Source organism: Drosophila nasuta, chromosome 2R, assembly GCF_023558535.2.
Source record: "Drosophila nasuta strain 15112-1781.00 chromosome 2R, ASM2355853v1, whole genome shotgun sequence".
NCBI classification, from domain to species: domain Eukaryota; kingdom Metazoa; phylum Arthropoda; class Insecta; order Diptera; family Drosophilidae; genus Drosophila; species Drosophila nasuta.
The window spans coordinates 9,336,814-9,361,527 of NC_083456.1; the positions used below are offsets into that span (position 1 = coordinate 9,336,814).

Genomic DNA, 24,714 nt, shown 5'->3' on the forward strand with positions numbered 1-24,714 from the left:
GTTGTTGCTGTTGTTGTTGCTCTGGCGCAATTTGATGGGCTCATAAACCGCGTCTTGCTCTGGGGATGGCACAACTCAAGTTGCTGGCGTTTGCCGCGGCATCAGTTTGCAACATGTTTGGCTTGCTGCCTCGTGTGGCAAGGCAAGTTGAGATGCGCACACGCCGGCGCTTCTTCTTGTTGTGGGGGGATCGCTTTCAATTTTGTGGGTGGAATCCGAGATCGACACGCTGTTCCCACATCTGCCATGTGAGAAGTTCTATTGGGGTGCAACTTGAATTGCATTTCAAACCTCAACAATTTACCACATTTTTGTTTCTTTGAAATTCCACTGCACTGGTATTTTAATTGTTAAACATTGAAAATGATTAGAGCAAACTAATGTTTACATTTGTAGAATATATTGCATTTATGTATGGGAAGGGAACTTTATGTAATCAATTATTTGAGTTGATCTCACATAATGAAGAAAATGTTATAATGGTTTTTGTTACTTTAAAACTGTTTGATTGAATTGCAACGAATTAAATTAATCACGGAATTTAGTTTAAAGGCTATGTGAAGATAAAGCCAATGAAACGCCTACATTATTTGTAACTTTTTTTTCAATAATTTAATACACACAATAAGTATTTTTTAATATAAATTACTCAATATGGATGGAAAGAAAAGAATTCGAAATTCATTAACAGAAATACGAGTTAACAAATAACAGTCATGATTGCATTTTTTTGAGATCTTAATTCGCATATTGTTGTGATGATTATTATGACTTTCCTGATATTTATATCTTTAAATAAAAGTCATTAATTTTCCTTTCATTTAGTATTTAAAATTTTTGTTATGGGTAAATTTAATTACTCTTCAAATTTAAAAATGACACCTAGCTAGTAAGTTTTATTATCTTCATCTTTAAAAAGTCATTTTAATTGGTTTTTGTATCTCTTCTTCAATTAAATCAAATAGTTGCTAAGAACAAAATGTCAAATACTTTTACTTATGTCCTCTAACTATTATTAGCCATAGTATTTATATCTTTGAAATTCTATTTTCCAATGTTGGCGGGGCAAACTATAAAAGAGACATCAATTAATGGGCAATTGTCTGATTCTTCATTTCTCATAGAATCATTTTATGGTGATGTGCTGCGTCTGCTGTCTTCTACAGATTATAAAAGAATTGAATTGAGTGTGTTGTCAGTCTAATTGTCGAGTTAAATGTGAGTTAATTGAAATTCTGAGTTGAAATTAATTTGCATGCTGACAAATTGTATGGCCCATTTTGGGTTTAATGTTATCAATTCGATTGAACTGAGTGCGCATGCATAATCAGACGATGTCCAGCTTGGGCAATTCGATTTCATTTCATTTGTTATGCAATGCTCGATTGGCGACTGGAACTTCAGGTGCGCTCTTTGCTTGACCTTTCGCACTCTCAGCGCTGAACTTTTCTCAAAACGCCAACGCTAAAGTCAAGAGCAACTAGTGAGGCATCCAAAAGGCACCCAAACGTGCAGTTTGTCGAGCATTAAGCGATGCGCAGAGCAGTGAACAAGTCACCAACCAGGGGCCCGTAAACCGGATCAACCACTTTGAATGCGCCGGCATCGCATCGCATGGCATGGCATGGAATCGCTTCGCATGGCGGCATTGCTTCAACAATGGCCTCAACGAGAGAAGCGATACGAAATGGCTGTGATAACAGAAAACCGCATAAGAAAACAGCCGCATAGCACTCTCAGTGTTCATAAATAGATTCAAACGAGAGTTGGCCAAACAAAATTTCATCCCTCTTTCTCATAGTGCGCACATCTCTCACTCTCTCTCTCTCTCTCTCTCTCTCTCTATCTGTCCTCTCACCTCTCACATTCCTCTGCTCCCTTTTTAGTTTTTCTTGTGTCTATCTCAATAGCTCTGGAGATGGGGCAATGGCCAGGCTCGGCTCAACTCGATTCGAGCCATTGACTCATCGTGTGGTCATCCAGGGGCAAAACTCTTTTTCCTTTCCTTTTTTTTTTGGCTGCCATTCAGAGTTAATGCCTTGTTTTTGTTGTCAAGTGTAGGATTAAGGCCCAGTGTAGGATTTATGTATTTATCGATTGACCGAATTATTGTTTGTTGGGGAACAAAATTCAAGGAACGCGCATTGAATTCAATTCTCAGCTCGATATTCTCAAGGTTCACAAGTCATCATAAATTATAAAGCAATTTAATTGGGATTAATTCATTCTTACGAAATGATTAACGCAACAAATTTGGGATTAAGCAAAACCATTATTTAACGTGAGAGAGCTAATAGCAGTTCTATAATATAGTGTAGTTTATTCCATCTGAAGCCATTTACTTTCTAGTATTTCATAACGGTTAAGGAATGGAATAGTTATATATTAGCAGCAGCTAAGTACAAACTAATGGCTAATACTTATTATTAAACCTGCTATAAAACTTGTAAATGCTCAAGTTTCTTTTAAATATTTAATCTGAAACAGTTTAAATAAATCGTTTATTTTACCGGTAGAAGAATTTTATATTAAAATGACTTTACATGGAAAAAAAAAAAAACGATAAATCAAAAAACACGTTTAATCTAAAAAATCTGTCATAAATAAGGGACTACAGAAATAAGACTGTTGCATCTCTTTGGAGGATTTTAATTAACATTTTGTAAAATATGATAAAAGTATAATACGGGCCACTTTTCTATTTAATCTAATCTAATATAATATTTACAGAAATCTGTTCTTTATGCTGGTAAAACATGTTTACAATCAATTTGTCTAAGCATCTGCAACGTTTTAAAGAAGCAAAGTCAATATAGATCTGCATTTTATTGAATAATATACAAAGTGTGCAGCTTGAATAAGACTCTTACTCTTGATATTTTGTAAGAAATCATAAAACATGCTTAAGATCCACTAATGGCAATAGCAAATGGAGTTTAGATGGCATCAAAGTCTTTGATGCGACTGCCGATTGTCGATTGGTTCATTGCTCGATTGGACATTGACTGTGCTTGGGAGTTACACAATTTGGCTGGCGATGCTGGCGAATTAACGTGACATGGAGCTGACACTTGCTATCTGGAGCCATAAACTTGGCGGCCTTATCACATCGCCGGTGGCCATTAAAAAATGGGTTTTAGTGCCCCCGCGGGGGAAAGACTTAGTCGACTTTAAAAAGCGAATGTACAACAATTATGCGCACAGTCGGACATTGCGTGTCCGTCTCTTAGTCTGTCTCAATGTCTGAGTGTCCAGGCTAGTAGCGGGCATTGGCCGAGGCTGAACTGCGAGGCGGAACTGCGACCACGGCTGAGCAATATTTACGAGTTCTTCGAAAGTGAATGCGAGTGCCAACAAGCACAGCGGGCTGCCTAGACAGCGGAGGAGAAGGCAGAGAGGCGTAGGATGAGCACTCAGACAGTCGGTGCACCAATTCTTAGCATAATTATGCGGGGGGATTAACATAACAAAATAAATTGCACAGTGGCCAAGTCGCAGTGTGCCAAAGTTGCCACCACATTCTGCTGTTGCTCGCGACTTCGCGTGCCACAACCCAAAAACACACAACGTGAGTGGCAGCGATGCAATGAGATTACACGCAGACATCAATAGAATGATTAAGCGCATCTAAACTACACTCGGAAAAAGGCAGTAAAAGAAAAATGGCACTTAGTTTAAAACATAAATATCTTGAAAGTGTTATTCACACTTATTTTACTTTGAAATTTACTACATGACTACATAAAAGTTATACATTGAAAGTTTATATTGAATAGTCTAAATGTGAAATTATAGATTGATTATAGTCAGACATAATGACTATCTATAATGTGAATCTAAAACAAAGCCCTGTAATCAAAATAATCGAATTCAATTCAATAAAACAAAAAAACAAAAAGTTTGTAACTTATATAAAATTTCAGAATTTTTTAAAATATAATTAAAGCATAAAAGTTCTTAATTAAAGAACATGTTTCAAAAACTCGCTTCAAATTATTTTAACGTATTTTAATAAACAATTTAAAGAAAGTTCTTAAATTTCAGTCTCGTTGAAGTTTTGACACTGCAAATTCTTGATGCAAGAACAAAATTACTTGATTTTTCTCTCAGTGTTAATATGCGCCTTGTTTGCGCTTTTTTAAGATGCAAATCTTAATGCTTTAACTGCGAGTTAAATTCAAGTAATTGCAAAGTGAAGACGCAACAGATTTCTATTGGCTTAAAATTCACACGGCCAAAGAAGTTGTGACGACATTTTGCGACTTTTGCGTTCCGGTTTTTCTGCTTCTGTGCTCATAAATCACAATCAGACAAAAACAGGACCACGAAATGTGTCCAAGCAATGTCAGTTTCCAGTTTCAGTTGTCAGTTTTCACGCCATCACGTCCATTGAAGGGTTAAACTGCCCAGAGCCATAAAATGTAGGATTCTATTTTTTTTTTTGCTTTTTTCTAAAATGTTTTGGAAATCCTTTGGCGTAACAATAAAATCGCAAACAAAAGTCGCGGCGAGTTTCTGTTTTGGCTCGACACTCGACTCACACCCCTTTTACCCACGACTATCGCAAGACCAAAAATATGGATGCATTGACTCCGACAGCGATGTGGCAACAACATGCAGCACGTATGTAGAAGTATAGGTGTGAGTGTGTGTGTGTGTGTGTGTGTGTGGTTGTAGTATCTGGAAAATGTCACACCATGTTGCCGCGTTTTACGACCGCCGCTCACCTTTTGTTCGACGAGTTTATGGCCAACCGGGGCTCACTCCTGTGTTCTCCTTTCACCCGTTTGCCATTTGCCAACTCCTGCCTTTAACTGCTTCACTTTCGTTGACAAGCTGCGCCTTGAGTCTGCCAAATGTTAAATGCTGAATGCTGAATGCTAAATGTCGAATGCCAAATGGCGAATGTCGAATGTCGAAAGAGGCGAATGCATGCTTGGGCAAGTTAACAGTTTTTTTAATTTATCGATTTGCAGTCTTCACGCAGACTGCAATAAGTTTACCTTGATCTTGGCCATTTAGTCATGCGACAATCTTCTCAAGGACATCGTTTAGCAAACTAGTAAAGAAAGGATATTCCCGGTAACTTGCGAAATCTAATGAAAGGTGAAAGGCTAAATGGCCAACAGGTAGTTTTCGCGCAGCTGGCGTAAAAAACACATTTCGGCGTAATAATTACGCAACTCTCAAGGACTCACTCTCTTTGCAGCGCAACAGGACCTGACGCTAATGCCGTGACTGTCTGTGAATGCTTAGTCATAACCCTTATTGTTACCCCTCTCCGAGATCCTGTCGTTGTCCTTGAGCCTTAACAAGGCGCAACATTCGCACTGCGATGCGAATTTGCAGAAATTTAAAGAAATACAAAGTTTTAAAATTTCCATCATTATTTTTCTAGTGCCTTTCTAAAAGAGATTTTGAAACCAACTAAACCAAAAAATCTTCAGAAATTTATACGATAATTTCCATATTATTTTATGGCTAAATATATTTATGTTCAGTTCATTGTTGTTTTTATATTTTACGATCTTAACAGTGTTAGTTTAACACAAATATTTATTGTTTTTTTGCAATAAAATTTGGAATTTTTTTTGTAATATATCACATGCGATTTGTTCCAAAAAATGGAAGGTTTTTTATTTGCATATTTGAATAATATAAATTTGTATATATAAAATATTTACATATTTAGCAATTTTGGTAATTCGCATTCCGAAACGGGCGAGAATCAAAACAGAAAATGAATAGTTATTCAATTAATGTCAAGTGAAATTTTTATGGCCTCTTATTCTGCTGCACAGTGGTGCAGAATTTGTAAAATGCTTTATTTATTTAATTATTTTTAGGCAATTGACGGAAAAAGTAACAGAAAAGTTAAGTAATTAAATAATGTAATGGAATAGTTAAAGTAATAATAGTTAAAAAAATAAAAAATATTAAAATATGTAAGATGTAAAAAAAAATAATATAGTAAATAAATGAAAATATTCAAAAATAAAACGAAGAATGCCAGTAATGAAATAATAATTAAATTAAAATATTCTAGTTGTGTAGTTGACATCTAATACGTGTTGAATTTTTACAACTTTACTAGATGGATTGCCATTAAGTTTACTGGCTGTTTATCTTGTCCCACTGTGCTACGTCGAGTGTGGCCAAAAAAAAGCGGGCTGCAGAACAACAATTTTAATAATAATGATAATGAACCCCACGACATTATAAATGGATTATGACGATGTCTGCGTCCTCTCATATGCCAATTCATTCATAATTCACTTTGAATGCGGCATAAAATGCTTTTACTATCAATAAAAACACAATTAAATTAACATTCAACTTGTTGCTCAAAAAACAACAAAAATAAAAGCGTAATTATTTTAAAATATTCCATTCCATTTCGAATTTATTTATTTGAATAGTTCGGGCAGTTGCTTAAGTCACAGCAATTACTTTTTTTGCTATGCCATGAAATTAGCTGCGATTTTTATTGAAATGTGCATATGTTAAAAACATTAAATGTGCACTAAATATAAACATATAGTTTACTGTAAAACTAATTGCGCACATTAATTGTGAAATGCACAACAAAATTGTTTTGGCACTCGAATGTTTTTGACATTTGCCAGACTTGCAAATGTTTTTATTTAATTAGCAATTCTGTAAAAGATTAGATGTTGACATACAAACGATTTCCGGGGACTCTGATAAACTTATGACTAAGTTTTTGTTCAACAAAATTCATTCTGCAATTTTACGAGACAATTTTCGAAGATACAAAGTTAAAGAAGAAAGTGAGGTTTTGACCCCTTGCTGAGTGGAATGTGTGTCTTAATTATTTGAGTCAAAGAAAGTTAATTGAAATTCCATAATTAATGTTTGGTGTATATGCATAATGAATGCTTATTATTTACGGCGTGTTTTATACTCGATTTAATTGCCGCCACTATAAATGCGACTTGAATAGATGTTAAGCTGAGACTAACTAATGGAAGTTGTGATAATAATAAATACAATGTGGCTGCCACACATGAGAACATGAACTCGACTACCTTGTGTGGCGCATTTGGGGAATGAGGCACTTGAGCCAGTTGCTCATTACACTCGGCTGAATAATTATTTCAATAAACAACAATCGAGTTGTGGGGATCGATTATGAACTGTGTGTGCTGGAACGGCGCGCACATAATACCATATTTCAAATTTCAATTAAGACCAAGTGCTGAGAGAGTTGCCCTCAGCTTGAAGCGTCCCTCAACTGCCAATTGCAGGCACTGGAGGAAGGCGGAGGTTGATCTTTAACCGATTCCTATTTGACTTTTGACTCTTTCAAAAGAAATACAATATAAACATTTTGTTTTATGGCATTCAATTGGTTTCTTTCTTTGCCTGAGCGCACCCCCTAAAAGCGACTCAAGTGCATGGAACAGCGAATGTTCTGCCAAAAAATATACAATACTTTAATGCCAGTTCCACTTGGGGCAATGCGTTGGCAAATCTCTGTTGCCTCAAGAGGCGAGGCTAAAGACGAGGCAAAGAGTTAAAGTAATATTAATTCGAGGCGATAAGCTCGACTGCTGGAAATGCTATTTTTAAGTAAAAAAAAAAAAAAAACAAGTTTATGCTTTGGATTTCCACAAACAGCACTCAAAATACAGTTAACGAAGAACTAGATACGAAAACGATGGCTGGCTGGCCATCGCATATTCATTTTATAATATATTTTATAAACATTTTTTAAAGTGTCACACTCAGAGTTTGGGCTGTCAAATAAATGTCGATGGCCGAAACAAATTCCAGCGATTAAAATCTGACTAAGGCCAAGCGCGAGACCAGAAAACGAAAACCCGAAAGTTGGAGCCTCGATTTTTGTGTAGGGTTTGTTTTTGTTTTATTTTGTATCTTTCAGATACAGATAGCGCAGCTATGTTTGCTTCGAACGGCAATGGGAAAAACAAAAAGCGAAAAACGAAAAACTTGTTGGCCCCTTCAGCGTTTGCATTTCATTCCAGTGAACAAACAGTAACAGCAACAGCAACGGCAACGAAAGACAAAGAAAAAGTTGACTCGAAATTAACATTCACTTGGCTGTGTCCCCCAAGCAAGGCAAAGAGTTGGACCCTTGGGGGATGCTGCTATCGTTGTCATTGTTGTTTTTGTTGCTGTTACTCTTTCTGGCAATCTGGCATTGTCGTCTGTTGACTTAGGCGGATCCCAAAAATTTCTGGCTAACGTTGATGCTGGGCAGAAGCTGAGGCTGAAGCTGAAACTGGAGCTAAATACCCAAACAATATTTTGCATATTCCATCGATTTTTCGACTACAAAATGAGCGCGCGCATAATCAGTGAGCGAGCGAGACAGTTAACTGAGTGTGTGAGCGAGAGAGAGACAAAGAGAGGGAGAGAGGGAGGGAGAGGGCGTTAGAGATATAGACACAGAGTTCTCATGAGAGAAAGAGCGAACGCTTTTCTGGGTGTGTCTGCAGGCGCGGAGGAAATGTGTCGCCAAAGAGTCTAATTTATTATCGATTTGCCATATCATGTCCATATCATTGTGCTACTCCTCCACACCCGATTCCCCTCTTCCAGTCCCGCTTTCCAGTTTGACTTTTTCTAGCGAATCTAAGCACAGCGACTGTGCCATAAATCTCGCTAATTTATGTTGAATGCGTGCGAAATGCTAACAAACTAAGTCGCAAGTCGCCAACGCCCCCTCAACCAGACCTTTTCCTTGGAGTTGCCTTCCGCCTCCTGCCTGCATGCCTCTTACCACTTGCCACTTGCCACATTGGCTGTCGTCCAAAATGAATGTTGTGCATATCAAGCTGGCAGAGAGCTGGCTCGCAACTCCAAATGCAAAAACACAGCCAAAGTCGAAACAGCGAAATGCAAAATGTGAATGCGAATGCATGTTCATGTCCTCATACAAAGTTGTTGTCGTTACCAAGTCGAGTCGTTATCGTTGTTATTGCTGCTGTTGTCGTTGTGACATCTTTCGATTTATTTAATTGTCGATTTCTGTCGCACTTCAACTAACAATTTTCTAGCTAAGTTCGTGTTTTGCGCGCAATTTATGAGACTTGCCTGCCATGCGGCAGTCATCATCGTCATCCATCGAATGCTCCACAACTCGAGGGCTCTCAAGTGGGGTAAGGGAATGAAAGTCAGAGAGATAGAGAGTGAGAGAGAGAAAGAATATCAGCCCCCAGTTAGATTGTTATTCCCTTTCACCCACTTCTCGTTGATAATAGCGTACTTATTATTGCATCGTCTATTTTCCGCCAATTAATTAATTTCCCTTAACGATGACGATTAGTATATGAAAATATCATACTCAAACGACAGCTAAATAAATTTGTTAAAGAACTTGGGAATCGCGAGTTTATTTACAATATCATGTTTATGTATGCTGCCCCAAAATGTCGAGCAAATGATAAACTATATTATAGGAAATTCGATTATTAAAAATGCTTCAATAATTTAATATTGCTTTGCTACCAACAAAATATTAATCTCAAATTACATTCGTTAATAAATTCAATTTATTCTCATTTTGTATTTCTAATGCTAATGCTAAAATATAAAACAATATAAAATGTGTTCAGCTCTATTAATATTATATAAATCGACTACTCTTTATCTATATAACATTTTTTATATTTTAAATGGATAATGTCTGATTTTATATATATTTAATCTTTTTTGATTAATTTGTAATAAAATTGAGCACTAGAATATAAAACAACATATGGAAAAGTTTTCATTTTTAGCAACCTTGAAGTTAATTTATGAATATAATTTATTGCTTTGGAAAATTTTCTAATGATAATAATATTTTTGTGTTCATTGAAACATTTGCTTATGCTTATGCTATTGCAACGTGTATATTCTAATATAATTATCTCAGTATTTACCTAACTTTGTAGCTATTCAGATAGAATGGGTTTTAATCTGTCAATGACCTCCGAAAGACTTTTTATAATAATTTAAAATTTAAATCTAATTAAATAATGTTTATATAAGCTTTAATGAAACACTTTGTCGCCCGCATAATTTGACTATTCATGGTTTTTGATTCTAAGCATTAAATCGAGGGTCGACTCTGAGTTCCGCAATAATCGACGATCGTTTGGTAATTACTGCGCCTAATAAACAACGAGCGGGGGCCAAATGCCATTGATAAGTTATTGTTATTATTAAAATTGTTATTGTTATTGAAACTGGGGCCCCGAGCCCGAGATAGGCAGACAAACCACACAGCATCATTGCTTCAGTCGCTGTCAAGTCTGCTGGACAGTCGCTGAATTGCCCCCTCTCGGCACATGATGTGGAACACAAGGTGTCCCCAGTGCTGAAGCTGGTCCGCAATAAATGAAGTCATTAAATAATTTAAATCTGTATTTAAGTGACAATAAAGCACATTATATTTGACGATAAGCGGCCATTGCGAATACACGAAGATTACACGAGCTGCGAGCGCGACATGTCAACAATAGTCATCACACTTGTACGAATAAATTATTCATTAAATTTAATTAAAAAAAGTGAGGAAAAAACATACAGTCTGCAAGCAGTGGCAACTGTTTGCCGCGTTTTTCTCTCAAGTGTGGAATGGCGTACTATATCATTATATTTCTGATTTGAAGGGTATAAAAAGCAAACAGGTTTCATTCCTGAGCGGTCGAATTCCCAAATATCAGGTTAAATACGTCAGAATGAGTATAATTCTATTTTTAATACACAGCTAAATCAAACTTGTTAAACAATTGAGTTGTACTGTAAATTATTGAAAAGAAGCTTATTGAAACTTTAGACCATTTCAATATTAGAATGTACATTTTTTATTTTATGAAATTTTAGAGCATTTGTAGACTACTTTAAAACGTTTATTGATGTTTGCACACAATATATATTTGTATTTTTGTACTTGACTGATTTCTTGCAGGCAATTATAAGATATGTTATTTGGCTGAACTACTGATAGTGACTGACAATCTAAAATGCAGGATATATGTATGTAAGTAAATCATTTGTTTTACAATTCCAGAAATTGTGTCTGACTGTAGCATTAGAAAAATAATGCATCTGGGTGTTGCAGCATGCAAAATCTTAAAGTAACTAATTAAGTCGATATATATGGTATATATATTTATCAAACATAAAGAAAAGATACTTTATTCTAATCAATCTACAAGTAAAGTTAAAAAGTTAAAGTTAAAGTTAAAGTTCGCTGAGCTGACAAGTAAATGTACCTGTAGCCGAATAATATAATCAAATCGTTTTTTTTTTGTGCTAGAGGATACTACATAGTAAAGATATTGTATCTGACTGGGACTTTATATAGCGAATCAATTATAATCAATCTGATAATTATTGCTTAAAATGAAAGATGCAAATAAAATTTTAAAGTTACCAAATTCTTCAAGATATAGGAAATTACATTTGCAATTTAAATTATATGTTAGATACATATATATCAAATTATTTAATATTGAAAACCTCCTGTTATTTTCTACAACAAATTCAAGCAGATTTGGAAAATATATTTAACTGAACCTCCTAGCAATAGTTAATCAATCAGTTCTGCGTTGCTCAAAAATGGTGGATGGAAGTATAGCTGTTAAAGATATGGTTTGTTCTCTTGTTCTCTGGCAATAAAACAGGCATTATTATGAGCATTTAATGCAATATATTAATTACCCGCCATCAGATTGCGTTAAAAGTGACCTCACCTTGCCCCCCTCTCCTACCAGAGTCGCACCGCTTCCCTTCGCATGCAATGGAATGAGTCGATTAAAAACTGGAATAACGTCTCTGTCAGAATGTTCTTGGCCAACCAGGCGTGGCGAAGGGGCAGTTACCGCAGATCTTTGACGATGCACGCGGCTCCGCCAATGACGCGCCAATTTTTGTGTCGTGTTGGAGACTTGGGCCCCAAAGGGAGCGGAGTGGCGGTCGATATCGTGTCACATTCATTTGCCAATTTACGGTCGACTAATGGCAATAATGAATGCATTTTATAGTCCCATCCATAATGCTGCTGCTGCGACACAATCAAAAACACACCGAGAATTACACAAATCGTACAATTTCTGTGCGGCAGGAAAAAAACAGAAACAGAAACAAAAACAAATACTTATTTATTTGACGGTAAATTAATAACAGCCCACTGAATCACACAAATGGTCTAAAGACCGCCCGCTCTCGACTGAAAATGGAGGCGATGGTCATTTTTTAATTGGATTAGAAATGGTCGCAACTGCAAAACAAGTTCAAATTCGTTCGATCATAAATTTGGTGTGCATGAATTTTGAAGAATTTGTTTTTTTAATGGGTCTCGAAAATGGAAACAAAATTCGAAATTGCCGCGAATTGGAGACGTCAGAGTAATCCGAGAGCCAAGAACCAACCAAGAGCCGTCGGAGCAGCTTTTGGGTCATTTGCCATGCGGCACGGCGTATGTTTTATGGCCATGTTAATCGGTTTTTAAAGCGATTAAGCGGGAAATCATTTGAGAACTCACGAAAGCCCACCAAAAAATAACCAAAAAACCAAATTGTCGGTGTCAGAGAGTCGTAAAATTATGATCGATTCATGCGCAAAACCCGTCGGCCGGGATTAAATCATTATGCAATTATATTTTATGCTGATTTTTATTTGAATAGACAATAGAGTTTGATGGTTTTGATGGTCGCTTGTATTCGTGTATTTTTTTTTAACGCCCATAAACCAAATTTATTTTAAATGCCACTTGATTTATGCGCAATGCTGTTGTTGTCTCAAGTTTTTTATGTTAATACAAATGTTAATAAAAAAAAACAAATATATATGAAATTGTATACCAACCCTTTGACGTGCTGAAGTGTTTTTTTTCTATTTTTTATGGACTAAATCCACATTAGAAAACGAACAAAAAATGTTTAAAAAAAGCTGAAACGAGAAGAGAGTTGAAAACATTTATTAGGTTCATTGTCTTATCAAATTGTGCATAAAAAGAGTATTATAGTTTGTATAATATAATTCGATCATAAATTATTATTGTGCGAATGTGTGTTTTTAATCTTCACATCCGACACTTTAATAATTGTTATTTATTTAATAGTTCAAATTGCGTTAAACCCTTTTCTTAATTAATGTTGCCACAAGCGTTTAAAGTAAATTTGCCTGCCACAGCATTTGGTTGGCATTTCAAGCCATTGAGAATGCCATTTGCCAAGTCGTCAGGTGGCTGAAACGATAATGCCGCACAATTTCATTGTTGATATTTTTAATAATACACAAATACAAAAAAAAAAGAGTGAGAACTGGGAAACCTCAATTTCAGGCCGAAAATTTTAGTAATACGATTGCAGTTGACTTTAAGTTTTTTTTTTGGGACTTCCAACTCGACTCGAAGCATGAGTGAAATTTCTCATCACTCAAAAGTTTTACGCTCAAGCTTTGCAAATAGCAAATACCGCACAACTGCGGTATATTCTCAAGAGTCTCAAGAGCCGTCAAATTCCAGCACACACACACATACAAACACATTCTGGATCCCGGAGTAAGCAAAGTCTCCAAGAACAGGGCCGCTGACCAGCTGCAGTTGCGTTGGCTGCCGCCGCCAGCGTCGCAGCTGCTGCCGACGTCGACTTCGTTGTGTTGCTGTCGGCTGTCGCCGTTTGCGTTAGCGTCATCTTCGTTGTATTGTTGTTGTCTGTGCTCAGCGACTATGTCGCACTCGCTCCCACCAAAATGGCCGCTGCGAGCATTCGGCATTCGTTTCGTTTGCTCACACACGCCGTCGCCTCGCCCCGTCTCGCTCGTCGCTTGTGCGTTTTGCGGTACAACTAGCTGAGTTCTGTCGACGTTGCCGATGTCGTTGGCGCAACAGGGTGCACTATAGTGCACACTCGAAATACAGCGCCAACCGGGCACGCCCACGCTTCGTTGTTGTCCCACCGGCAGCCACAGCTCCAAAAGCAAAAGCAACGCAGTCGAGAGTCGCGAGGCCGCGGGCCGCTTGCGCTGCTTGCGACGCTTATCGCCCGTCGCTTTTTTCTTGCTGTTGTTGTTGCTGTTGCTGTATCTGTTATCAATTCAGCGTTTGGTGCGTTGGGAGTAGATGCCCAGATGCTGCTGCTGTTGGCACTTAACTCGACGCTTGCCAATTTCCAGTTGATTGGCTGCACTTCTTGAGATTTTCGATATCGTGTGCAAAGAAATTTGCATCCTCTCTGTCAGCACAGGATGCAGAGGACCCAGGACCCAGGATGCATATTGCATGTGCACATAACTGCTGCAAGCAGCTGCTGCTGTCATTCCCATTGCGAATCCCATTGCCATTTCCATTGGCATCCACTCGACACGCATCCAAGCAAAGCATTCATATTCCTTCTATCCACTTCATTCCACTCTTGCTGCAAATGTCCTGCTGCATGTCTCCGAATGCCAAAAGTGAAAATGTATTTTCGCATAATTTGATGCTGTTTCTTCTGCTGCTGTTGCTGCTGCTAATAGCCAAAGCTCGTTGTCTTCTAGTAACTGTGGAATAGGGAATAGGGGGAGACTGCAGAGTGTCTGGGCTAACGACAATGCCACGCTGTAATCGCAATCATTGCTGAATGCAATGGCAACGGGCCACAACTGGCAACTGGCAACTGGCAATTGCCAAGAGTCTATCATTTAGAGACTGCAGTTTTCCTCATCCCTTTTCCTGCTTGCCGCAGTGGTTGTCCTTCGTTTGAATTACAGTTTTTTATGGCATTGCAATTAGGGGTAAGCGCAGCGAGCTACACACACACTCACACTTACAGCCAAGAAGATAATGCACATACACAAACATAAACACACACACACACACACACACACACGTAGTTGCAGTTGCGCTTGTTAATGGCTTGGCTTTGTTAGGGTGGTGCAAGAAGGCAGCTAAGGGTTGTTCATTATCTGTGCAACCAGGTGAGGGGTGCCACACACAAACACACACACACTCACACATACAGAGAAATTCAAGCGAAGTACATTTCCTTCGCTTTATGTGAAAATCATTTAGTTAGACTGCAAAAAATGCAGTTCTATAGATATGTTTTTGCGCAAGATTAGTCATAAAACATTTCAGTACGAATATAATATTATCTGAGTATAATAATATTATCTAGTCTTTTTTATACCATTGGCTTGCATAATAGAAATACAGAGTGTATTTTTAATGTATGCGCAATTTATTTTTATTTATTTGCTTAATGAAAACATACATATACCATATATGCAATAAAAGCAATCTTGAATGATGAAATTAATAACATTCAAATTTCAGAAAAATTCATTGAATACATTTTCTAAAATGCGGAGATTATTTGGCAGACTTATGATGCTCTTTTGCACTTTATAGAATTAAATATTATCTTAAACATTATTATTATGACAGACTTTTGCACTCGACTTGTTAACTAATGAATTATATAATTAAATATTTTGTACTTCGAGAGAAAGCTAAACTATTTTCCAAAATTTTAATAAAAGTCGAGTACGAAAATTTATGATCAACAAACGATTTATTAAATGAATGAAGCAAAAGCAAAGCAAAGGCAAAAAAAGGAGACCTGCAATAAAATGTCCCATGCGGGCGACGGTAAATGGTGCCACGTCCTGACCAGTTCCGTGCCAATGTCGCTTGGGTCCCTGGGTCCTGGGAATGTTGATAGTCGTGGGGTGGAGGGTCGGTGAGGAGTGCGAGAAGGTTTGGGGCGTTGGTCCATTGTCGAAGTATTTGCGCATTGTGCAGAAAAGTCGTAAAAATTTCTGCTGTCTACGTACGAAATGAATGGGAAACTGGATTTTGTGTAGGTTGGAGAATGGGGGAGGAGGAGGAAGAGGAAGAAGGAGAAGCCGTTGAGAGGATGGCTGCAAACGAAATGCCAGCAAACAATTCTTGTAAATTTTACGAGCGCAAATATAATTCAAATGGTCATTAATTGCAACAACAACAATAAGAACGAGATGTGGGCATGACGAAGGGGGGAGGAAGGGGAGCAGGGGTCGAGACCAAACAAGAGAAACCAAACTCAAAATGGGTCGCAGACAGCCCTAAAAGAGCCTCATAAATGAATTGAAGACGCGCCGGCGATTGGCACAAAACAGAGCCAAAAAAAACAGCAGCAATAACAACAACATCAACAACAACAACAGTAAAAGCAATGTAAATGGCGAGGTTATGTACTAGAGAATAGCAAGCAAAATGCAAAGCTAAAAGCTCTTTTTGCTCAGAAAGCACAATAACAAAAGCAAAACAAAGTCAAAAGCGAAAAGCGAAAAAGCAATAACAATGCGAACGAAGCACGTGGTTGGGAAATTTAACAATGTGCGAGGCGAGGCGAGCCGATACGTCGACTGCGCTGCCGACACACAACGCCAGTTTGTGTCAAATTTCCCAATTTCGAATTTGCAATGCAAGTAAATTACCCAAGTAGTAACTGTAAACGGCTGTTAGTGTAACTGCCCAGCCAGCTGAGGCCGCAAAAGAAAAAGTACCACCAGCAAGCGCACATGGGACATTTGTTGAGCTGTTAGCATAGTCAGAGTATGTGTGTGTATAAACACACACACACACACACTCGCATGTCTCACAGATACGCGAACAGAGCACACAGATACTCTCGACTGTGTACGCCATGGGGCGATATCTATGAGATACGCACAGATACAGAAACAGAGGCCGCCGCGTGCGCTTTGCGTCGCAGTCACAAAAACTGCTGTCGACGTCGGTGTGGCGTCGTTCGCGTCGGCAGAGGCAGCGGCAGCAAGCGTCGCACAAGAAATCGTCGGGCGACGGCTTCAAATGAACGCAAAACGTTGAAAAGCAAACATCCGCCAAAAAAATAAACGTCCCAACAATATATTTTGCGGCATTCTAAAAATAAACTTCAAGTACTTCACTTTACAACTACAAAAAAAAAAAACAGAAAAACTATATCAAAATGTTATCGATAACAATACATATTCAGTGCGTGTGTGTGTGAGGATTTAAATTAAAACATTTTGAGTTCTTAAGTTCTTAAATTTTAATGTGTCAATCTTAATGTGAATTATCGAAATTTATAGTTTGGCGTGCTTTTTGTTTACCGCTAAAAATGCGCTGTGGCAGAGGAAAAACAGGTTTGCATTTTGTGACTGCAGCAGAGTGTGTCAGTGTGCGTGTGAGTATGTATGTGTGTGTGTGCTTGCATGGAAACTTGTTTCAACCTACAGCTGATAAGAATCTCGAAAATATTAAAATCAATTTGAAACTTTCACGAAACAGAAATATAATAATTTTACCTCTTCTCTTTCAGCTGCATCCGTTTGGTCTCTATACCCCTCCTTGCCTAAGTCTATTTTAAACGCCGCCCATAAACACCAAATAACAAATTTGTGCTCATTTTCAGTTGACAGTTGACTGTCGCATGTCAAGGTCTTATTAAACATGGAAACACTTTCAAAGCACAGTCCCAAAAAAAATAAAACAGACTTTACTGCTCTCTCACTCTCGCTCCCTCGTTTGTCTGTCTGCGTGCCATTGACATTGACTTATGGTTTTCTTGTGGGCAAAGGGGGCAATTGGGGGGCTGGGTTCGAGGTCGACCCTTTGACGAAAAATGTTGCCTGACATTTTTGCTGTATGTGTCTCGTTTCGTTTGGTTTCGTCGCTTGTTTTCGTTTTCATTTTCGCCTTTGCTTCGCTTTCGCGTTTGCTACGCACGTTTATGGTTTGTTTTGCTTTCGACCGCCAATTCGCTAGCAACGACGTCACACACACAAACTTACACACGCATACGAATGCACGCACAAAAGAGCCCCCAAAAACAGCCTACGTGTAGTGCGACAGAGATAGCGTCAGTTTGTGGAGAGACTTGAGTGACTGAGTAAGCAAGAGCAACATCATCATCTGTCTGGGATGATAAGTAAGCACTTCGGGCAACGAGCTTTGAATGACTGACTGAGCGACTGACTGATTGACGGACTGCCAGACAAACGAGCGAACGGGGCGTGCAGGAAACCCGCAACGAAGGCAACAACAATAAACACTAAGCTACGATGAATGTCTGCGGCTCCAAAAGTGCTGTAAGAACACTGAGCGATGATTACGCCAATTATTCGTCATTTGCCATTTCGCCACTTTCGCACATTTCTTTTCTGGTTTCATTTGATTTACAGTGTATTCTTATCGAGCCTAGACTTTTGCTACTTTGTTTTCCGCTTGCTTTTCTGCTTAAATTCGTTATTGAGGCAGGTTATTTTTCCTATGCATTGTTTGCATGCTTTGCTGTTATGAATTTTATTTCTCACTCTCTTTAGCAGAATCCATGATGCGATAACATTTGGGTAAGCTACTACATAATCTATATAAACATTATAGTAATAATGCAAATATTTTTATGAGATAAAAGGAAAACTCACAGAAATGAAAATATTAATTAGAAAACATTAATTTTCTACAAATCTTCTATTGTATTTTAAACTATTAAATACTTCATAAATAATTAATAATTAGAAATTTACACTTAGTATTTCAATATTATTATATTCCACTTTCCCTGAATTTATTATAATCACCGACTTGAAATAGAATTGCCTTTTGCATATTGTTCTTGAGTACGCTCCCCCATTTCAAGTTTTCACACGGCCAATGGGGCGTATGCGCGTTAAAAGTGCGCAAAATTGCTGCTCACAACTCTTGTACGACTCTTGAATATATATGTATTGTATATTATGCAGCCAAGGCAATAGAAACGAAGCCAAGTCAATTGCAATTCTAAGACACGCAGTTAGTTTTGCTTTACGAGCTGCAGTCTGGCCTCACTTGATTTTCACACACGTATAAATCAATCAAATGGCAGCAGACAGCACTGAATGGAGGGTAGAAGGAGAAGGGAGCAGCCCAATCATGATGTGCAGTCGTAAAGTTAAGTTTTACGACTGCGAACGCATAATTACGCACTCTCGCACCTACGACGTACGAACAAAAAGAGAAAGAGACAGAAACAGAAACAGAGAACGGAGAACACAGGGGCGGATTCGAGGGACGTTCACACGTTGGGCCGCTTCGGACATTTAACATTTGCCATTTTATTCGCATTATGTGGCAGATGCAGGCGTGAAGTGTCAGTCTCACATATCACATATGTGTATATGTATATAGAGCGTGGATTGGTGCACAATATGGTTGTCTGACTGTCTCGCATTATTCGCAAATTATCAAACGACAGCGAGGCTCATATTGATTTATGTGTGTGTGTGGTGCTGTAGCTGCTGCCGATGCTGCTTTTGTGGTGGTTGCTTCACCATAATGAAGCTGTAAGAAGGTCCCGCAGAATTTACATTTATGGGCGACAGTGGCTGCTGCGGTTGTTGCTGCCTCACATGCCACATATGCATGCCTACCACACAGCGCATTAAATTTAATGCCACGCGCTTCACGAAGCACAAAGAGGCGACAGACAGACAATATTCAAGGCTTGCCTTGGGTATTGTCAAATTGTGTGTCCGCTGCCCACACATCGCTCTGCTCAGCTCAGCTCTTCTCTAAATGGGAAAATTGCTCACAGACGGAAAGAGAAACAGGTATGGGGCAGGCGACGATGGAAGGCGTGGCTATGAGACTCCCATAAACCGGGCGTCTAATTTGGTCATTCAAATTGCAACGCAGACAAGAGACAATCACATTGTCTGCTGTTGCTACCCGCTGCTGCTGCTGTTGAAGCTTCTGCTGCTGCTCCTTGGCGCATAAATTGCACACTAATTGTGTCCATTTCGTAGTTGCTTCCACTTGAAGGTTTAGCACAGCTGTCGCATGTTGCTCATACGCCACCGACACCGAAGTGAAACCAACCCAATCCCAATCCCAATTGCAAACTCTGTGCGCAAGTGTCATGACTGCCACTTGGACTGTTGCCTCATCCTCATACTCAACTCCAATCTCACGCTGTCGTCTCCACCACCGTCTTGTGTTTAGTTTTGGGTGTGAAATCTAATTTGAAAAGTTTGTGTAGTCATTTTGATGCCGGCGCGCACTCAGCAGCATATGCTACCCACCGCTAGGGTTTTCTTTTCTAATTTTGTTTGCAAGTCGTTGACGCAATATTGCCCAGCGTCTGCCACCTCTCTGCCCCATCCTTCGTGCTTCTTAGAACCACAAGCACATTGCGTTTGCTCTAAAATTTAAATTACACTTGATATCAAATAGTTTTTGCTATCGGGTTGAATACGAAAACGAATACGAATGCGACACTCGTATCTAGATATGAATGCTATTCATTATGCTAAATTAGTTAGGGTCAGCATTGAGGGAGAGCAAGGGAAATTCAAACGAAAATTTGCTATAGTTTTTCTGAACTTTTAAATTCGATTTGTTTGCGTGAACTTTTTTGTTTGCAGTCAAAGTCAGTTTAAGGTGAAACTAATTTAAAAAACTAAATTAAACTTCAATTTTCGAGACATAATCCCCAATGGGTGATAACAAGAGAAAAAAAAGCGAAAAAAGCGAGCGCGTTGTCTCGATGCAGAAAATAATTGAGAAACCAAAAGTAGAGAGAACACAAAAAAAAAAAAGAAAAAAAGCGAAAAACTCATTTGAAAACTACGCCCCAAAGACAGAGGAACTGAGGTAACAAATGCAGAATCAAGTGTGGGATATTTTACAATTGCTGCGTGGGTCTGTTTAAAGGAGAAGTGTGAGGGGGCGTGATGGGTGGGTGGGGTGTTCTGGATGTGGCTGCGGTTGAGCTGTTTCCTCCTCCTTCCCCGCTATGGCACGAGGAAACAATCAACTGAAAGCGCAGGCCGTCAGCTCAGTGAGTCCAGGACAGACAGACAGACAGTCAGGTGGGAATGTAGAAAGTGCGAGAGTATAGATATAACTGGGCTAAGGGTTGGGGAAACTCCAGCTAGGGGTTGGGGTAGAAACTGGAACTGGAGCTGGGGGATTTGCTATGCGTCTGCTGCCAACAATGGCGCAATGGCGTCTGTAATTTCAAGCAATTGTTTCCCTTCGTTTATGACGTCTTTGTCTGTCTGCGAGTCCCGCCTTTTCAGCTCACTTCAGCTCAGTTGAGTTCAGTTCAATTGTGCTCTACTCTATGGGGCTAGCAAACGAAGCGTGCAAATATCAAACGATGTTGCAGCATCAACTACTCAACTCAACTCATGAGCAGCATTTAGCACCTTGGGCCGAGCAACGATTCGCCATAAAGTCACGTACTCTGCGTTCAATGTACAATGCGATTTCTGAGCATCTAGAGATTTTTCGGATTCCATCTTTCCATCTTCTACGTCCCATTCCTATCCCCAAACCATCGTATACCATTTGGTTATTTTACTGACTGCTCCACACGGATCGTTGCGTTTGCAAATTGTCGCACATTCTTAAAGGTGGGCAACGACAATCCGCCCGTCCATCACTTGGCCCCCTTTCCTCCATCCCATTCGCATTCGCATTCTCAATCCCAATCCCATGATCAGGATGAAACCGCCCTTGGCGCTCGTTATGCGGCCGCTGTCTTGTCGCTGTCTCTATGTCCATTTTGCCAGTCCGTTTGTCCGCGTGTCGTTACTTCCCCTCATCTCCTGCCTCCCCCTTCCCACTCCACGTTGCCAGAGGAGCGTTTTGCATTGGAATTTGCTTTGCCAAATGCCGCCATTTAGGGTTGTGCCAATAAAAAAATGATATTTATGGTTGTAACGGCCGTTTTGTGTGTTGTCCCCTTCCCTTCCATTTGAGTCCCTTCTCATCTACTTTCGCGACGCACACACACACACATAGCATAGAGAGCGAACCCTCAACCCCCAATAGATTGTCTAACCCACGTGGCGTTCGGTGGTGCGCTTTGCAAAATACAATCATGGCTAGGCCCACAAACAGTGGGGCAAAACAAATGTTTAACGTTGCTCAATATTACAAGTGGCAGCTGTTGCTTTATTATAGAAAAAGTAACTTGACTTTTGTTCAAATTAAAACAAAATAGTTTTTAGATAATCAAATATATTTATTGTTAAATCAAATGCTAATTACATTTTTTCTAAGTTCAGTTCTTTTATAACACTCAATATATTATACTTAAAGCATTTCTAATTTTTCTTGAGGTCATTTCTACATTTTCAAATTTCAAATATTTTATCTTTTTCTTCTTTGGAGATAATTAACTAAGCCGAAACTTTGAATAATGCTAAAAATTCGAATTTCTAAGCAATGCTGAAATGAATTTATTATTAAGAAAAATATATTACTAAAAAAATTATAACTAAATTTTAGGTTGTTTCAATATTAAAAAGATACATTTAATTTATAAAATAAAAACATTTTTAAATTAGTTTTACTTAAATACCATTAATAGATAAAGATAGGTATAGATATTGGTTTTTCTCTGAAATGTTAGCAGTTTTTAACGGGATTTACCCATTGTGCCTGGGGGTTGGACCTTCTGGCTGCACACACAAATGAAATCTCACAAGCATAACGAGCTCGTGACTCTTTGTCGTGCAAGGGTTGGGCAGCCAAACAAGCACACACACACACATGGAGATACACGCACACACACACACACACACACATACAATTGTGGAAGTAGCTGAGTGTGGCACATACATATACATAGAAAAATATGGCACGTACTCTTCGAGAGCCATAAGTTTACGTTTTATATCGGGCAAACTGTGCAATATTATAAATTTTGAATTTTATCTTAGGCATTAGATTGCCAGAGAGTTTGGCTGGTTGGCTGGCTGTTTGTTTGCCAGCCAGGGACTTGCTCCTCAGCTTGTGTGTCTGTATGTGTGTGTTTGCCTTCTTGGATTAAATGGAAGGACGTGCACCCGAGCCGTAGTTGGTGTGGGAGGAGTGAGGCAAGGAGTGAGGCGGCTCCCTCGGCTGTTTTATCCTGCTGCCAACAAAGGGTGATTATCGCGATTGGCGAAATAGTTGCAGCATTAGTTTGCGTCTAACTTGGCAGCCAAGGAGCGACCGAGAGGCAAAGCTGTAGTCAGGCAGTAACTTGGTAAATTTATTATTGTTAATCTTTTGCTCTCTTCTCTTTCACCTGTTACTAGGATGTCGACTGCAGATGACTTCAAGAAGACGTAGTCCCCGTTATGCTGAGCAGGCGAAGCACGTTCGCTGTGCGACAAGTGCCAGAGTTTATCTAAATCTTTTTGGCTAGATTCTTGGCACAGTAAATGTCGAGCTACTGTCAGCAACCACCAACTGCATTAAAGGACATCCGGCTGGCAGGCAGAGCAAAAGGCGGAAGCGTTGCGTTCTCGTTGCGTTGCCTTATGTCTCTTGTCTCTCACGCACAACACGACACGACACGGCACGATACGACACGGACACGAGCCGGTACGAAGAAGGAAACGACAATTACGGGTAGTCGCCGGTTAGTTTTTCCTGCCGGCGACTCAGTTGCGGCCGTGCAATCGTCGGGTCAACAACGTCAGCTGTCCACACGCGCACCGCAGCACACAGTGTTTGTTTTTCGCTAAGGATACGGTATATTTATTATCTTCACTTCACGATTTGTTTGTAGCTGTAGTAGAACCTGTGCAACTTCGTATACGTATACTGAATGTATCCTGAGTGTATCCTATCCGGTATACCTTCAGTATACGTAACACGAGGAAACACCATCAACGCGGGATGTGTCAAAATATATATATATAAAAAAAAAATTGATTAATACACTGCTCTGACGAGTTCACTTTCATTAACACACTTTAATACATATCTGCTGTAAACCGTTTTACTTTGAATAAATAAACTCGTTCGCATTAAAAGTTAAACAAAATTCAAAAATATTTGTGTCTTCATTTCATTTGTTTTGGGGAACAGAAACTTTTCAGCCAGTGACACTTGCCACTTGTTGCACTGCGACATTTTTGATGGACGCCCCGCTGACTGGGGAAACGTTGAGTTACAACCGAACATGATGAGCTTGGTCGAACAGCTGATTCGAGTTGCTTGAAGCATGTCAATGCGCACTCTGATGATTAATATGTGGATGTGGATAACTGTTACTTTGATTTAATTTAAAACAGAAAAATAAAATTAAATAAAACGCAAATAAAAATCATATTTGAGGCTACAAAGTATTTGATTTATTTTAAAATATTTTGCAATATATTATGAGTTGTTGGAGATATTTTAAATTAGATTAAAATTAAAGATTAAAAACTTGAAAAGGCGCAATTAACATTAATTCTATTGTCTTAAAGAGGAATTTATTTAATTCCAAAAGTCAACTGCTTTAATTTAAGATGTGCCAGTTAATTAATATTGCATGTAAAGCATGCTTGATGAGTTATTGAATATGGAAAATGTCCATTTTATGTTGGGAATAAAGCAGCTCGTATAATCATTGCAATTTTAGCTAAATGTATGGACAAAGCGCTTTCATGAAATGTTCATTTATACGCATACAAAATAAGTAAATAATCTTGTCTTAAAATTTGTAGGCACTTCAAGCTCAACGCTTTCTTTACTTGATAGAAAAGATTTATTATTGCATGTGCAGGTTATGATTCAAATACTAAATTCCGGTCCTTTTATTTCAATTTCAATTTTGCTTTACTGCAATATGAAACTACAAGAAAAAGGTGCATAAGCAAACAAAAACACGAGAGTTATGGTTTACAATTTTAATAAAAATGTACCAACAAATAAATATATATTGTAATATAATAGACAAAAATAAATGTTCAATAGTAAGT

General features: G+C 38.6%; 1 long non-coding RNA gene across 3 annotated transcripts in view; it reads right to left on the minus strand.

The window, feature by feature from the left end:
* LOC132786981 (uncharacterized) overlaps positions 1 to 24,714 on the minus strand; it is a 110,318-nt gene that overhangs the window by 7,090 nt on the left and 78,514 nt on the right. For all 3 annotated transcript variants that reach the window (XR_009632492.1, XR_009632491.1, XR_009632493.1), the window contains one exon: positions 12,844 to 12,927. This is a non-coding gene — a long non-coding RNA (uncharacterized LOC132786981). The remainder of the gene's footprint in view (positions 1 to 12,843; positions 12,928 to 24,714) is intronic.